The sequence below is a fragment of the Chrysochloris asiatica genome, unplaced genomic scaffold, assembly GCF_000296735.1.
Source record: "Chrysochloris asiatica unplaced genomic scaffold, ChrAsi1.0 scaffold00019, whole genome shotgun sequence".
Classification (NCBI taxonomy): Eukaryota; Metazoa; Chordata; class Mammalia; order Afrosoricida; family Chrysochloridae; genus Chrysochloris; species Chrysochloris asiatica.
In genome coordinates, this window is record NW_006408537.1 from 23,292,087 (window position 1) to 23,304,231 (window position 12,145).

The 12,145-nt window shown below is 40.8% G+C and overlaps 1 protein-coding gene across 1 annotated transcript in view; it reads left to right on the forward strand.

Moving 5' to 3' along the window:
* The first annotated feature begins 2,452 nt into the window (after positions 1 to 2,452).
* FAM135A (family with sequence similarity 135, member A) overlaps positions 2,453 to 12,145 on the forward strand; it is a 207,128-nt gene continuing 197,435 nt past the window's right edge. The window contains exon 1 of the mRNA XM_006835750.1: positions 2,453 to 2,745. The gene's annotated coding sequence lies outside the window, so the exon portion shown is untranslated. The remainder of the gene's footprint in view (positions 2,746 to 12,145) is intronic.

Here is a 12,145-nt window from a genome sequence, read left to right on the forward strand (position 1 = left end):
TTCAAAAGTACCAGCTGCTCCTTGGAAACCCTGTATAGGGTTTCTTTGAGTCAGAACCCACTCGATGGCACTTAACAACAACAATGTTAAATACATTTTCAGGAAGACTTACTTAACTCTCTAGGTTGGTTAAATGTTCCTTTTCAATTTGTGCCTATCTCAATTGGAACTCTTTGGTACAACGTATTGACCTTTTACTAGTGTGCCCATTTCTTTTCCTAGATTGTAACTACTGAGAGTTGGAACTGAATTTTACCCTTCATTGTTCTCTCAGCAACTAGCATAGCGGTGGTGTGCTGCCCAGTAGGTTCTGGCTCAGAGAGATCCTGTTTCTGAGGCTGCAAATTTTTACCAGAGCAGAAAGCCTCATCTTTCTCCCAAGGAGCGGCTGGTGGATTTGAACTGCTGACTTTGTGGTTAACAGCTTAATGTGTAACTCACTATGCCACCAGAGTTCCGTAGCAACTAGGGCGTTGTATTTAACTGCGCAGTTAGTTCCGACTCATAGCGACCTTGTACAGGATTTCTGGCTGGTGGGTTTGAACCATCAGCCTTGTGGTTCACAGTTCAGTGCTTATTCTACAGTGTTAAGTGCTGTCGAGTCAGTTCTGACTCAGTATCGAGTGGGTTTGAACTGCCAACCTTGTGGTTAACAGTCCAGAGTTTATCCTAAAGCACCATACCAGGAGTCTGCTTTCGATGCAAAGATCAGTTCCTCACCTCATAGTTTTTGTCTAAAGAATCCTGTTGCTAATGTAATTAATCCTCCCTTCAACCCCCACACATATCATCACTTCATTAACTCTGGAATAATTTTCTCCTGTAAAATTTTTCTAACTCATGCCTTCTCTTCAATCTATATTGGATTAATGTTTTTTTCTGCACTCCAATAGTTTTACTCCAATAGATCTCTGTGAATAATCTCAGCACTGCACTGTAAATATTCTATAAAGTTCTGTTTTATTCATGGGTTGATTTCTTCCTCCTAGGTTAGTGCAATGCTTGGCACCTAAACTCTCACTCCAATCCATAACCCCCAAATCAAACCCATTGCTTTCATTCCAATGCTGACTCGTATCAACCCTACAGGCAGTGTCTCATAGGATTCCAAGACTGTTATCTTTAAGAAAGCTCAGGCTGGTGGATTCGTATTTACCAACCGTTTGGTTAGCAGCCAAGTTTTCTAACCAGTGTGCCACCTGAGATTCTTGCCTGGTATGTAGCAGATAAGGAATGTGATTTGAATGAAAACACATGCAGGAAAGGAATTTTAGCACAGGTTGTGTTTTAGGGAAATGGATGGAGAAATGAAAACTAGATATTAAGCGTATTTTCCGAAGACACAGGTAACCACGCAAGCTGCAGCTACAAATTTCTTTTAATTAACTCTTTTAGCAACATACTGAGCTCTATGCACAAGTTTCTACTGGACTAGATTGAAAAACAAGGTAAATAATTGAAGAATTTTCCTCCATGGGCTATCGAAATCATAGATTGTGTTAATGGAATTTAAGAACTATGAATTCACTTCATTGGTTCCTCTCCGCCCTTTTGGGGGTCATCAAGCGAGCAGCAATCATAGCAGCAACATCTCTCCCCAAATGCCAACAACTGGCTGTGTCTACGGCGAGTCGCGTGGATCCCCCCACAGCTTCTGTTCCTACGGAGTAAATGGAGAAGCGCAGACACCAGGCTCTACCAAGGAGGCGAAGTAGGTTTTAGCACTCCCTCTTTTGGTCTTTGAATCCTCTGTGTGCGGTGACTTAGCGACCCAGTTAGATCACCACGTCTTTTTTCCAAGGAGCAGCTGGTGAGTTGTAACCGCAGCTGTTAGCAGCAGAGAATGTAACAATTGTACCACCAAGACGTCTCATCCCACACCGCTCAAACTCCAGACTCATTCCCAGAACAGTGCAGCCTCGCCGAGTTGCTGGAGCTCGCGCGTTTTATTGACGCAAACTTCCCGTTCTCGCGGGATCTTGGGAGCGGGAGCCGAGTCCGAACCAAATGGATTTTCCTAAATGGATTCAGACTGATCGCGACCCTGTTGTTCAGTGTTGTGCAGTCGGTTCCGTCTCATAGTGACCCTGTATAGGGTTTCCAAGGAGCGGCTGGTGGGTTTGAACCGCCAACCTTAAGGTTAGCAATCCGTTGCTTATCCTACAGTCACACCAGGGCTCGTGTAGCGACCTTATACGACAAAGTAAAACTGCCCCAAAGGGAAGCTGACAACCACATCTTTCTCCCCCTCTCCCCTGTGTGTTAGAACAGCCCACCTTTAGGTTCGTAGTGGAGCGGTTAATCACTGCACCACCAGGGCTCCTTTGGAGTAGGTTAGAACTAACATCTCGAAATCACAGTTTGTGCTGGGATTTAGGCAGTTGCAACTCCAAAGGGGAGGGGCATGGGAGGGGCGGGGCCTAGGCTCAGAAAAGGGAGGAGAGAGGCGGTAGAGGAAGGCGGGGCGGGGCCGCGCGCCCGGGGACCTGTTGATTTCAGGTAGCGCCAGCGGGCCAGCGCTCCCACGGGACTGGGGCGACTGCGCATGCTCGTTGGCCGTTGTAGGCTAGTCGCGGAGTGGCGGTGACGAACCGGCTCCTCCGCTGCGGTGGTTGCTGTTGCTGAGATGGCGATGTGAGTTACCCTGAGCGGGATGGTGCTGACCCGGTTAGGGCTGTCTTCTTCCAGCGGGACGAGAACTTCCTCCGCCCGACAGACGGTGGAAGAGGCCGAGCAAGGAGAGAGGTAAGCCCCCAACTGTCCTCTCGCTTGTCCCCGGTTCCCGACACCCACGACCCCTCCCTCCGTCCCTCCTTCCCAAGGGCCCGGCAGGAAGCGGCCTCCTTCTCATCCCCGGCTCATCCACTCGGATCTTTCACCGGCTTTTCGCTGTCGGAGCAAAGCCTCGGGTTCGCTGAAGGTCGGTGGGGACGGTGGCACAGTACGCCCGCCCTCCCGGAGCCTTGGGACCGCGGCGCTCCTGTTGCCCGATGTCCCCAGGCGCCCCTGCCCCTGTGGCGTGTCCCTCTACCGCCTCTCACTGAATCTCAAGCCTCCTGTTTCCCATCCTTCTCCTGCCCTTCGTCCCCTGCTCCTTCCTCGTCGCCTCTCTGTCACGCCTTTCTGGGTTCTGCTTTTCCATCTCTCGCCTCCCACGTGCCTTTTCACCCCGATGGTCCCTCAGTTGGAAGTATCGTATCCTTTAGCTCCTCCGATTTCTTCCCCCTCACTGTGCATCTCTGGTCAGGCTCTTCCCTAGCTCCTGGTTGTACCCTGCCCAACCAGTTTTCTCGATCTTCTCCATAATTTCTTTTTAGCTCTCTCTTTACCTGTTTTCCACCTTTCAGTACTGCGTCTTCGTTCTCTTTTGTTAGTTTACGAATGTGTGTTTTACTTTAGCATCTCTATGCCCCTACCTTACCCTTTAGGGGCTCTCATTCATTTAATTTATTCTTTGCTCCCTTTTGGTACCCTATTTCATTGCTTTCTGACTAAGGCCCCTCTCCCCTTCTTTTCCAGCCCGGTCCCATTTTCCTCTCTTCAAGAACTTTTTTCCTATTTGAATCGGTCTAGTCTGTTTATTTCAATCTGTTTGTTTTACTTTTTATTAAATCCCTGCAGAGTTCTTTCTAACATGCCCTTCTAGTCTCCCCTGCTTTCTGCTTAAGCTAGGTTTCCGCTCAATATTCTTACTTCAGCTTCCAATTCAATAAAATTATCTTCATCTTCTTCACTGGCCGGAAATGTATCAAATGAGTGACAGTGGCATAAAATCAGTTACACTTAAGGATTCAAGCTTTAATTTTAAAGAATTGTGTTTACCTGACATTCCAGGAGAAGAACTTGAGTATAGACTTACTTGAAACCATAAAGGATTAAGAGTTTTTAAAAGCTGACCTTCAAATATATATTCTTAAAATTTAGAAATTTTATTGTTTTCCAGTAAGTATAGTTGCCCAACTTTATTGTTTAAAATCATTAATTTAACATTGTATACATTTTCTATTGTAATTGATTGCATCATTCCCCAGCTTTCCCTGAGGGTCTCTGTTCTCTAATAATTACATACAATTTCTGCTAATTAAGAATAGAATTAGTGTGTTTATTGAAGGAGAAATATGTGAGTGCAGATGCATTAAATTTCTGAATTGGACAATAGAACTTTTAACAGTTTTAGAGGTTTTCATTTGTGTTCCAAATTTTTTTGTGATCAAGATTTGGCTTAAATAGAAGGTTGTTGTTTTTGGGGGGGGGTTGTCTATAATGAATGGTGTAGTATCTTATTTTGAGGGCATCTACTGAAACAATTACTTTCAGTGAAGTTTGCCTTTATTCTAGGACTTAAAACCACCTGGATTATGGGTGTTTTTTTTTCATCTCAAACCTGTAGGAATTAAGTTTTTCTGTCTATATTTTGTGAAAGAGAAATACCAAGGGAAAAAAGTATTGTTGCTTATTCAAAATGAAATCATAGATAAAAGTAGACACAGACAATTTAGAATTTGGTATCATTAAATTGTCTTTTAGAGGAACCAGCAACTATTATGTGTGGTTGTTGTTAGAGCTGTGGAAGTAGTCCCAATGCATAGTGACCCTGTATAGTGTTTCTAAGGAGTGGCTGGTGGATTTGAATCGCCAGCCTTGTAGTTAGCAGTCCAGAACATATCCTACAGTGCCACACCAGGAGTTAAGGAATTTCTAAGCTTTTAAGGTGTTTTTTTAAAAAACAATTTCTTCAAAGGCATAAACCCACTCCTAAGACTAGATCGATATGCAAAATCTGCATGAGAGTCCGGGGCCACATCCCATCTTTGTTGTTGGTGTTTTCCATAGCCAGTTGCTCACCACCTGTCTGGCACCCCCATAGGGAGTGCCCCTTGGGATGTGTGTGTGGCACAGTGGGACCTTCTTTTCCCACATGCTTTTCTCACCATTATGGAGTACGCAGGTGTTGTGGATGGTGGTGGTAGTGGTCCGTTATTGGGTATTGCTTCCTTGATCACCCTCCTTGATTGTGGACTTGACTTGTTCTTCGTCTACCTCAGCCATGAAGCCCCACAAACTTCCTGGCATCTTTGGGACCTCACCTGACTACTCTCGCCTGCCATTGTCCTCATATTGTCCGCTGTTACCCTGCTATTACCCTGTACCCTCTGTGGCTTGATTAAGATATGAATGGATTGGAGTAGAGAAGGTATCCTGTAACTGCTTGACCATCATCTCTACTGTGGCCAAGTCGTATCCTTCAGGGTGGTCCATGGAGAGAGCACCCACCTCATCAAGGCCCTTATGAGGGTGGGCACAATGGAGACACTGCTACCTGAGAGTTTTTTCAAAGTTGTAAATGTAAAATGTGGTATAATGGGATAGTCGGTAAGTGACGAGTAAGTGTAGAGATATGCTGTTTCTGAAGGAAGTTTTCCTCCATTCAAAACCAGGTGTTAGCAGTTTTAGGTATTCGTTTAAAAAGTAAATTCCTATAAATTCTTGTTGGTGTTTTTAGAGTTGACTTTTTGGTCTTAGAAATTAAAATAAGGTCCATGGTGGTTGTAGGCTCAGGACCAGAAATAGTAAGATCTGGACATTTATTATGACTCAGGACATTATTTTGTAGATGCCACTTAACCTTTCTACCTTGGTGCCTCCACCTATAAAGTGCAGGTAATAGTGGTGGACACCCAATAATCTTCCAGTAGTAGCGAAGTAAGCCCTAATCATTTAAACGTGCTTTGTGCTACCACAGACAAAATTTGGTATATTAATCGGCCATTTTTATCACTTTTAGTCTATGTAGTAAGAGTATAATTAGACTGCTTAAGTCCCAGATCAAACTGGAGTTTAGAAACAAAATTTTTTATTTTTTTTACATTTCAGACTTCTGTGAAAAGCCTAGTAGGATGGTGGTGACTGTGGGGCAGCTTAGATTAGTTAATGTTCTTACACCATGAGACAGACACTGCAGCATTCATTATGTAGAACAGTTGTTTGCCAGAAGTTGACACTGTATGGAGATATAAGAGTTAAGCATACTTTTTATAATCTCCATAATTTTCTGTTGTCTTGTATTTTAGCTTGGTGTACTTTCTAAGTGTAGACTCTTAGAATCTATGGAGCTATTCTGACCTATAGGGAGGCTGTGAGTTGGAATCAACTCAATGATTTTTTTTTTTTATCGGGAAGACCTAATGAAATGAATAGCAATAGTAGCAGAGACAGGATGAAGGGAAAAATCTTTAATTTCTTCAGGAAAGTTGCAAAGCACAAAAGCAGATAGGTTTTTTTTTTTTTCAGAAGGAATAAAGTGTAGTAACTATGGATTTCATTGTTTTATTTTAACAGGTATGCACTTGATTGCCAGTGATGTTCTAAACATTTTTTTTAAAAAGGCTTTTTCTTAACAGGAATAAAAAGATAGCAGGCATATTACAATATTACATATTGTAATACCATTAAGTTATGTGTCTTTCTTGAATAACTCCTTAAAAACCTCCACTGCCAATGAGTCCATTCTCTGTCTCATGTTGTATTTGAGTTGATTCAGATTCATAGACACCCTGTATAGGAATTCTGAAGATATAAAACTTTATAGGAGTAGAAAGCCTCATCTTTCTTCCTCAGAACATCTGATGGGTTGAACAGTTGACTTTGGGGTTAGCAGCCAGTGTTTATCCTACATTGCTACCAGGGCTCCTTGAATGAACCATTAGATGGTTTTTGTTTTGAAGTAACAATCTTTATGAATTATCTCAACCAAAAAAGCGTTATAAGAAAATTATAGCATGTATCCTTTTATGGGATTAGGTCTATCAGACCATATAGAACATAGAAGTATTCTAGTTTACGTTGTCAATATAAAAGTGTACTGTTGGCAGTATTCTGGAACATTTTTGTTAAATTCTGAGAAATGGTCTTTTGCTGTTGTTGTCACTAGGTCAAGTTGGTTCTGACTCACAACTACCTTATACACAACAGAAGGAAATGCTGCCTGGTCCTTCCTTAGCCATCCTCACAATTGTTAAGCTTGAGCCCATGGCTGCTGCTACTGTTCCAATCCATTTCATTAGGGTATTCCTGTTTTTCATTGACCCTCCACTTTACCAAGCATGATACCCGTCTTCAGGGATTGGTTCCTCCTGATAATATGTCTAAAGTATGAGAGATGAAATCTGGACATCCTGGCTTTTAAAGAGCATTCCGGCTTTACTTCTAACACAGATCTGTTTGTTTTTCTGGCAGTCCATGGTACTTTTAATATTCTTCTCTAACACCTTAACTCAAATGCATCAATTCTTCTATGATTTTCCTTATTCATGGTCCAACTTTCACATGCAAATGAAACTACTGAAAATACCATGGCGTGGGTCAGGCGCACCTTAGTCTTCAAACTGACATCTTTGCTCTTGAACACTTTAAAGAGGTCTTGTACAGCAGATTTGCCTAAGGTAATTCATCATTTAATTTCTTGGCTGCTGCTTCCATGTAGTCAAGAAATTAAATGAAGTATTGCATTAGCAAGCAAAAAGAAATTTTCGTCAACTTCAATCTTTTCTCCATTTATATGGATTTTGTTTATTGCTTCCTGAGTAGGGATTTTTTTCCCCTTTCTATTGAGGTGCAACCCGTGCTGAAGGCTATGGCCTTTAACTTTCATCAGTATTTTAAGTTCTCTACATTTTCAGCAAGCAAGGTTGTTATCATCTGCATATCACAGGTTGTTAATAACGTTCTACTTCATATAATCCAGTTTCTTAGATTATTTGCTCAGGGTACAGATTGAATAAGTATGGTGGAAGAATACAATCCTGCCGCACACCTTTCCTAATTTTAAACCATTCACTGTCCCCGGGTTCTGTTCAAATGACTGCCTCTTGGTCTATGTACAGGTTCCTCATAAGCACAAATAAGAGTTCAGAATACTTATACTTCTCAGTGTTGTCCATAGATTGTCATCCACAAAGTCGAAAGCCTTTACATAGTCAGTAAAGCACAAGTAAACATCTTTCTGGTATTCTCTGCTTTCAGGAAAGATGCATCTGACGTCAGCAATGATGTCCCTTGTCCCGTGCCTTGTCTCAGTCTGACTTGAATCTCTGGCAATTATCTGTCGATGTACTGTTGCAGCCTTTTCAAAATTATCTTTAGCAAAATTTTACTTGCATGTGATACTAATTATATTGTCTGATGATTTCCACATTCTGTTGGGTCTTTTGCTACTCATCTTAATTTAAACTGTGGACATATTCCTTCATTGACATCCTCTTGAAGCTGCCTTATAGATGTAGCTGCTTTATTCACGATTGTTTTTAGAGCAGTGCTATCTGTAGTATTTGTTCTCTGATGTCTTTAATTTACCAGTGAGTCATGGGCTTCAATTGGAATACCGTTAACTGTAAATATCTAAGCCACAAGGTCTGGGTTTATTGGCAATCACAACTGAAGGCCTTGTTGTTGTTGTTAAGTGCTATCCAATCAGTTCCAATTCACAGTGACCCTATATAGGGTTTCAGAGGAGCAGCAAACCAACCTTGCTGTCCAGCGCATTAATTAATACACAGCGCCAAACCAGGACTTCACTGACGGCCTTGGAAGCCTATAAGCCATTATTTTTGTCATTTGGAATTGAGATCCCCAGATTTTGAATCACCCTCATCCTCACTCAGGTTTATGTTAAGACTAAAAATTATTTTCCTTAAGCAGATAAGGTTCGTATATAATGCTTCCAGGCTTTCTGCTTTCACAAAGATTTACAGCTTTGGAAATCTTTACAGGATCGTTATGAGTTACCGACTTGATTGAACTTAGCAACAACAATGCATCAAGTTCCATGCTCAGTGCTTTGTATATATTACCTATTTAAGGAGTCTTAAATAATTCCTGGGAATCCTGGTGTGGCGCTGTGGGTTAATGCACCAGATTGCAAAGCCGTTTGAACTGCAAGGTTGGTAGTTCAAGCTTACCATCTGCTCCTCAGAAACCCTATACAGGTTTGCTATGGGTCGGAATCGACTACACAGCACTTAACAACAACAATAACAAATAATTCCTAAGGAGCTCTGGTAGCTAGTGGTTACAAATAGTACTGTTAACCTCAGGGTCAACAGTTGGAAACTACCAGCTGTTCCGCGATTTACAGCCTCGGAAACCCTGTACAGGGTCGCCATGAGTCAGAACCAACTCCATGGCACATAACAAGAACATGTACTATTTAAGTGGTGCATGAGGTAGGAATTATTATTTTTTGTTTCAGAAAACTAAGGCTTGGAAAGTCTGCTTAAGCTCAGATGTTAAAGAAATTGGAAGACAGCAATACCTTTAAATACCTTTGTTGTTGTTGTTAGGTGCCATTGAGTTGGTACCTACTCATAGTGACCTTCTGTACAACAGAACAAAACACTGCCGGATCCTGGGCTAACCTCACTACTGTTGCCATGCTTGAGTCCATCCATGCTGCCACCTAAAATGCAACTAGAAAAATGTGCTACTACTAAAAGAAAAACTGTAATTATAATACATTAAGGAAAAAATCATTATACTTGATAAATTAAGTATATTCAACTTCCCATGTAAATAATGTTAACTATGAAATTCTCAAATGTCTTAAATTCCAAACTCCTAAAGTTATTTTAGGTATGTACTTTAGAATTATACAGGTACAAATATAGTCATTGGAGTCAGACAGATTTAACTTTTTGCCCTTTTTCCATTATCTCCAGTGAGACCTTGGATAAGGTTTATAAACTTTTGGCTTTTCTGTTTCCTCACCTATAAATGTAGTGATAATCTCTCTTTCAGCTTGTTAGAGGATTAAATGAAATAACATAACCTGAGCTACTAGTACAAGAATTAGTTGTCATTGAGTCAGCTAGTAGCATTCTTAAGTATAACAGAAAAAAGTGTTATTTGGTCATACGCCACCTTCATCTAAAAAGTTTTGAGTGTTGTTGCTAAGGATTGTGTTCTCACAAAATACATGTCAATGTAAGTCATGATTCTTAATAGTGTGTAATTATTCTCCATTCTTTTATCTGATGTAAATCCTACCCTATGATGCTGATGAGACAGGGCTAGAAGCAGTTATGTTAATGAAGCAGGATAAAATCTACAGGATTAGGATGTATCTTGGGAGAGCAGTGGCTCTATATGATAAGCACTGAACCACATGTGAAACACAAGGTCCATGGTTTGAGCCCACCAATTGCTCCACACGAGAAAGATGAAGCTTTCTGCTCCTGCAAAGATGTAAAGCCTCGTAAACTATGTATATATGGTATACACAAGAACAGCAACAACAAAGGGTGTACCTTGAGTCATTCTCTTTTGAGAAATGTTGTTGTTGTTAGGTACTATCCAGTCACCTCTGAGTCATAGCAACCCTGTATGCAACAGAACCAAGCACTGCCCAAACCATACAATTGTTGTCATCTTTGAGCTCATTGTTATAGCCACTGTATCCGTCCTTCTCCTTGAGGGTATTTCTTCTTTTTACCAAGCATGATGTCCTTTTTCCAGGGACTTGTCCCTCCTGATAGCATGTTCAAAGTACAGGAGACAAAGTCTTGCCATCTTCTTTTTTAAGGAGCATTCTGGCTATACTTCTTCCAAGACAGAATTGTGGTCACTTTCTGGCAGCCCATGAAACCTTCAGTGTTCTTCACCAAGACCATCATTCAAATGCATCAGTTCTGCTATGGATCAGTTCAGGCACACCTTAGTCCTTCCTTTGCTGTTTAACACTGTAAAGAGGTCTTTTGCAGTAGATTTGTCCAATAATCAATTTGTCCTTTGTTTTCTTGACTGCTGCTTCCATGAGCATTTATTGTGGATCCAAGTGAATTTAAATCCTTAACAACTTCATTCTTTTCTCCATTTATCTTGTTGTTGTGTATTGATAGAGTTGCAAAGAATTTTGTTTTCTTTTCACTGAGTTGTAATCCACACTGAAGGCTGTATGTGATCTTCATCAGCGATTGCCTCAATTCCTCTTTACTTTGAGCAATCACTGTTGTGTCATCTCCATATTACTGATGCTTAATGAACTTTCCTCCAATCCTGATGCCAATTTCTTTTACATATGGTCCAGCTTTCGTTTTATGTGCTCAGTATACAGATTGAATAAGTATGGTGACAGGATACAACGCCTACAAACACGTTTCCTGATCTTAAATCACACAATATTCTCTTGTTCTGTTTGAATGACTGACTCTTGTTCTAGGTACAGGTTCCTCATGATCACAATCAAGTGTTCTGGAATTCCCATTTTTCGCAATGTTACCCATAGTCGAATGCCTTTGCATTGTTGATCCAGACATTGGGTATAGTTAAAGAAAGATGAATAATAAGTTGGAACCTAGAAATTACCTTTGGAAAGAATCCTAATTGAACTGTAGGGCTACCCTGCCACTTTCAAAATAAAAATGAACTGTCACTGGATCTGGAAGTTGAGTGTTGCAAGAAATTGTCACTGAAGGAACTACACTAATGCATTGCATCAACAAGTGAATTATTAAAATACCTAGACTTTATCATTCTCAGGTAACCAAGAAACAGAATTCAGACAACCTAAATTATTAAAGGTAAAAGCACTTTAACAACTGGAAAAAACAACTATAATGAGATTATATAAAAGTACAGAAAAGATATTTCCTTGTAGTCATAAAGAACATTTGCATCCTTTAAAACAGCATCTACTCTGTTTTGTTGTTATGTGCCATTGAGTCGATACTGACTCATAGTGACTCTGTGCACAACAGAACGAAACACTGCCCAAGACAGTGACTTTCTACTTTACCAAGCATGATGTCCATTTCAAAGGATAACATGTCTAAAGTCTCATCATCCTCCCCGCTAAGGAACATTCTGGCTGTACTTCTTTCAAGACAGATTTGTTTGTTCATCTGGCAGTCCATGGCAATTTCAATATTCTTTGCCAATGCCATAATTCAAATGCAATGATTCATCCATGGCCTTATTCATTGTCTAGCTTTCACATGCATATGTGGAAAAATGCCATGACTCAGGTCAGGTAAACTTTAGTTCCTTCAACTGACATATTTGCTTTTAAGAACTTTTTTTTTTTTTTTTTAATGTTTTTATTGTGGATTGAGTGAAAGTTTACAGGGCAAATCATCAGTTTCAAATTCAACAA